Source organism: Typopeltis vanoorti, chromosome 2 (assembly GCF_054136105.1).
Source record: "Typopeltis vanoorti isolate ZY-2024b chromosome 2, IOZ_Tvanoo_1.0, whole genome shotgun sequence".
NCBI classification, from domain to species: domain Eukaryota; kingdom Metazoa; phylum Arthropoda; class Arachnida; order Uropygi; family Thelyphonidae; genus Typopeltis; species Typopeltis vanoorti.
Window position 1 is genome coordinate 60,316,087 of NC_143550.1, and position 6,000 is coordinate 60,322,086.

Below are 6,000 nucleotides of genomic sequence, written 5' to 3' on the forward strand. Positions count from 1 at the left end.
ACTATATACAATATTATTTCCCATTGTTTATATTGTAATATTCTGTTCTAAAATTTATTCTAAAACGCATATACCAATACACTATTACTCGCACAAACCTGGAAAACCGTTAATCGTGATTATATGATGTTGAGTAAAATTGCAATATTATCTCATTTACATGCAACTTAACGTTCTTCACCCAGCTAGAAATTTTGTTTAAACATCATTCGTCTGTCCTTTGCTTTGTTATGACAAGCCGACAACTAGCATAAGCCGCATAGCCGTAATACCGTACTCAATGGGAAAATACTAATTCCTTTAAAATTATCATCGTAATATTTATCTCACTTAATTTTGTAGAATCGTACTATATTTCATATTTATAAAAATATCACTCAAAATTCTATCACAATTACCTAATATATTATCTTAGTCATCTACTTATTGTGATAGAAGAAAGCGAAGACATTAATTCTCACACGTATATTATTAATGAACACATAATACGAGCCATAAATAAATAAATTAAAACAAAGTTTACAATGATTTCCTACATAAGTGCAACTAATTTTGATGAAACAGCGTTAACTTTTCACTACACTTCAATATTTCCTTATAAGTAGCGGTAACTTGGTTTCGTACTAATTATAGCCAACTAGTAAATGCGCGCGCGCGCCAATACAACTTTCTTTCTTTGAAGCTTTCTGCCATATAAATCGGGCTCTTAGTTACAAAGAAAAAGTGGGGAGAGCATATTTCAGTCCCGGAAACGGTTTAACGAAACAAATAATGCCGCGTAAATCTTTCTAACAGTAACATAAAAGAATTATTGGAATGAACTCAATTTATTAGAAGCAATATACCGATACACGTTAAAACCTGGGTATTGTGTAAAGAGGTTTTAGTTTACTTTCGGATTTAAAGCGTGCTGATCCTTAATAATATAAAGAGCGCCAGTGTACCTAATGCGTAGCGAACTCATAATTTAGAAAATAATAATAATGATAAAATAAAAAAGCCAATATATCTATCTTCACTACAAATATGATAACAAAAGCAATATCACATTTAGTAGTACAAAAAATTACTCATAAAACAACGGCGTAATATCCTCACGTGTAATGGCCTGTGAATCTACCACGTGGAATTACACATTATGACGCCAGGATTCCCTTTCAAAAATTTGAACATAGCATTATTGTGCTTTACGATGCATCAAACACAACGAATACCTAAAAAATAACACATTCATATTTTGTATTCAAAAATATCATTTCAAACTCACCTAATACGCATCCAACAAAGCCTGCAATAATTCAAACGTTACTAATAACAATCGGTTTGAAAGCCACCACAAGAGGGCGGAAGAGGAGCATCAAATTTTATTCGGAATATAATAATTGCAATAACAGTATTACATAAATGCCCCATAGGTCAGTATTGAAACAAACGAGAATATTCAAAATAAATTATCTTTCGAAATCCGAGAATAAAACTAATTATTAGAAAGATGACGTGGAATTCGAAAAAGTGAGAAGCATTAAGAAGAACATAGGGATGACAAAAAAGTTTATTATTATTATCTGAGACCTCCAGTGAATCAATGACTCATCAAGAGAGGCTATAAATCACACAAATCAGCTGTCATACGTTCCCTTAAATTCATTCAGGCAAGATGCACTCAGTACCTCCTAAAGGAAAACTATTCCATGCACACGCAGCTCTGTAAGAGAAAAACCTAAATCTTACCCCTTTCTTGACTATAAACGCAATTAACTTTCAAGGATGCCCCGTGTTCTCTCCCAGCCTTCCGTATAACCAAAAATTTATCAGACGATATCCAAAAAAATCCATTCAGAATTTAGAGACCTATCATATCACCCTTATTTCTACTGCTAACTAAAGACTGTAATCCACATACACACACTCTGTCCTCATAATCTAAATCCCATAATCAGCTATGTAGCTGTTCTTTGCAAACTTTCCACAACTTCTTTAATTCCTGGAAGACCCGCTCCTCTCCTATGACTTCTGTCATTTCTAAAAATAGTATACCCATTACACTTGATCCCAGTTATATCTGATCCTGATAGCCAGGTTTCACTAATGTCAACAATCTTAGTCCACATTGTATTCAATAAAACAATGAACTCAACTCCTTTGTTTCTGATACTCCTGACATTTGTGTATACACATAAAAAATTACTACCTACTCAATTCTTATAATTAGATGTGCAATTAGAAGTTTCTCTTTTCCCTCCATAGACATACTCAAAAGGTCTCAACCCAAATTATATATTTCAACCCCTATGCCAGATGAATAACCATATTCAAAAGTCTTTGATATCTCTATCGGGTATGCATGCCATAGCTGAACTTCCAGACACATTTTCTCCATTCCTCTCTTGATGATCTAGTTTGCCTGCTCTCTGCATTAGGTCTCATTTCAATAACTAAATTTTCCCAGTTAAGGAGCGAAATGTAAGACAACAAAACACAAGTAGATAAGATACTATTGAGTAATGATAATCAGCTATGTGAAGAAAGATAAGCGTCTCCCTAGCGCAAATTGAACAATGGGGACATTGCACCCTCGAATAGAAAACGAATTTGATTCTCATCACGACGAAAGGATCTTTATATGGGTGAAGAGTTAGTCGATCTCGAACGGAGTAGTACGCTTTTCCTCCCTTTATTCCTTATTAGGGAATAAAAGGCGTTAGCTGATTAACTGTGTAACTCACTGGAAGTGGAGTGTATCGTTCATGTCAGTAGACCACCGGAGAAAGAACGTCTTAAGTTCGATTCTGGCCACCTCAAGTCGGCGACTAGAATTGAACTTATCTCAGGCATGGTCATTCCGGTTTTTCATCACGTACATTCAAGAAAATCGCCCGTAGAACCCACACTATTTTCAGATAATAACTGTAATGTTACAATGAGGGACCACGAGATTGTGGTATATGTCAGCCGCCTCTCATCAGATGCCGTGTATAATTAGTGAAATTCTTGGGCTAGCTATCTCTGATTAGCTACTGGTGCAGATCAAACTGTCCTGTAATTCTCCAAAAATTTGATGACAACAGCAGTATTCTCTATGATTGTCAGCATAGGTTTGTTAAAGGGAGGTCATGGATCATATTTTATCAACTTGCTAATGTACCTTAACAAGGTGATGAATGATAAAAAAATACGCTGTTCTGCACAAGTGAGATGCATAATACATATACAGAGGTCTACTTTAGATTTTGTAAAGGCTTTTGATAGATTTAGTTACAGTTCATAACTAAATTGGAGCATATGTGATTGGATAATGGTGACTTTGGATGAGCAACTGATTCCCTGATAGATATCAGCAAGTTGTGTATACGGGGTTCAGTATAAGGATCTGTTTTGAGAAGATGGTTGTTTAATTTGTATATTAATCATATTGGTATAGGTTTAACTGGTGATATGAACAGCTGTTGGTAGATTATGCAAAACTGGGAACATGATGGGGAATCAAGTAGACATTGTGGCCTTAGAGGAGAACTTGAATAGGTTGTATGAGTGGGCAACAGTATGGAACTGTCAATGCAAAGTTGCCAAGTGTAGGGTGCTGGTAGGCAACAATATGATTGAAACTATATATTTGCTTGTTAGGGAAATTTTGGCAGAAGTTGAGGAGATAACGGAGATAACAGCCCTTGGTGGATAAGGATTTGAACTTCAGAGATGACAATGTACAAGTTGTGAAGTCATCATATCAGATTATGTTAACGATCTAGAGGACCTTAACATGCAGAAATAAAGAGGTTATGGTTCCCGTGTATAAGGCCTTGGTATGGATTATTGTGCACAGATTTCGTCACCTGTTTTTCATTATAATGAGGATATATTGGAAAAGTGCCAAAGAAGATTGACTAAGGTTGTAACTGGTCTTTGGGACATAAGATACGAGGACAGATTGATGTAATGCAGGTTGTTGCAAAAGCCTAGTGAATAAGAGGAAGAGAGGGGATATGACAGAGGCATTTAAGTTGGTGAGAGTTGTTACCAAGTTAGTGTGGAAGAAATTTTCATAGAATCGAAGAAAGGAAGGTAGAATAAGGAGATACTGCATAAGGAGAGTATGAACAGCAGCGAGCAGGTGCTTTGCATGGAGAGTGGTTGGTTAGTGCAATGCATTGCCTGACATTGTGGTGAATACAGATACATTGAATGAGCTTCAAGTTTGATGGACTTTGTGTGTAACAGTGTGTACCTCCCACAATGAGTCTTTTGATTCCATAGAGGTTTACTGTTAATAATAATAATAATAATTTCATTTTAGACATTAAATATATTGTGTTAGGGTTAGGGATCACGAGATGGCGCCACTTGTTGAGCCATCTCTTTTCACTGCATGCTGCTTAATTAATGATAGCTTTGGGCAAGCTATCTCTGATTGGGTACAAGTGGAGATTGAACTCCCACTATCTCCAAAAGTTAGTTAGGGCTAAAACGGCCTTGCCTACTCCGGGAATAAAAAGGCGTTAGTTCATTTTTTTTTTGTTTGATAATTTTATTTTCTAGAATATTAATTATAAAAAAAAAATCAGCTAACGCTTTTTTGTTCCCGTATGGGAAGTAGGCGAGGCCGTTTTTTATTCCTAACTAACTTTTGGAGACTGAGTGGGCAGTTCAATATCCACTGGTAGCCAATCAGAGATAGCTGGCTCAAGGCTATCACTAATTAATCGGCACGCAGTGCAGAAGGGGATAGTAAGTGTCGCCATCTGGTGGTCCCTAACCCTAACACAATATTTTTAATGTCTGAAAATAGTGTGGGTTCGATGGCGATTTTCTTGAGTTTACGGGACAAAAAACCGAGTTTCCGAGAGAAAAAACCCTCTAGACCGTGTCAGAGATCGACTAACTCTGGAACCGGTCGAGAAAGGCTTAGAAAAAGTTCCTCTAGTCGGCGACTAGATTCGAACGCCTTTCGTCATCCGGTCAAGCGCTATAGAGTGCAAAAGCCACTTCTACTGAGCTACACAGGTTCTTATTAAAATGAAATAAATAAATAAATAAAAACTTAATTAATACCTTCTAGTATTTTAGCAATGTTACATAGCCATCATCAGGATCACAAAAAAAAAACAATGATATGTGAATAAATAAGCAAATGAGGTTGAATACAAGCTAGAGTTCTAAACCATGCCTCTTAGTGGGCTAAATTCAGAAGGCCTTTCGGCTGACGATCTTCTCTTGGCCTTTGGGCTGACGATCTTAAAATGTATGCTTCCTAAATTTGCAGCAGTTTTATGCACTCAAATTTGTTGAGATATGGAATATTTTTCAGAGCTGAGGCAGATTTGATGGATAGTCTTTCATACTTGCATTTGCTGCAGTGTAATAGAGTGGCTTATTTCAGAATATCCTCTGGTGGATGTCCAAAGTATGGTCAGCAAGTTCTGATATTCGCTATCCTGCCTGTTTGGTTATATCGTAGTTGGAAGGAGGGATACATTTACAGACCCACTATCTTCACTCTTCTGCGGGAGCAGATTGCTGCCACTCACGTTCTCCTGGCCTATACCAACGAAACTATCCATGCACTAGATGTAGAGCTTGCAGGGACGTTGAACGTCAACCTTTGGACAATCCTTTCCAATGTCTCGAATGCTTCAGCAGGCAGAATTTCAAAGAGTATGATTTTGACACTTTAAGAAATTTGAAAGTCTACAAAAGTACTCGCCTACTCCCGTATATACGGGAATAAAAAGGCGTTAGCTGATTTTTTTTTTTTTTTTACAAAAGTACTCAGCTTCCAAACCTCAACTACCTCCAAGCAATGTAATAAACCTATCATCCCTTTCCCTGAAGCCTGAAGCAATAACTCACTCACATGTGGGCATAAATTTGCAATAGCACCTGAGAAAATTCCTGCAGAAGAAATAATAACACAGGTAGAACGTGCTATCTGCATTCTTCCCAAGCATATTACCAACAACACCAGACTGAATGTAGCGAGTACTGTCACGCAAGCCAAACCTC

General features: G+C 36.9%; 1 protein-coding gene across 15 annotated transcripts in view; it reads right to left on the bottom strand.

Moving 5' to 3' along the window:
• The window catches only part of LOC150109073 (uncharacterized), a 64,541-nt gene extending 63,202 nt beyond the window's left edge, over positions 1 to 1,339 (bottom strand). For 9 of the 15 annotated variants that reach the window (XM_090405479.1, XM_090405447.1, XM_090405389.1 and 6 more), the window contains exon 1: positions 99 to 219. The gene's annotated coding sequence lies outside the window, so the exon portion shown is untranslated. Of the gene's footprint in view, positions 1 to 98; positions 220 to 398; positions 533 to 1,267 lie in introns of those variants that run through there. The other 6 variants (XM_090405400.1, XM_090405370.1, XM_090405487.1 and 3 more) reach the window with 5 other exon arrangements.
• Positions 1,340 to 6,000: the final 4,661 nt, after the last annotated feature.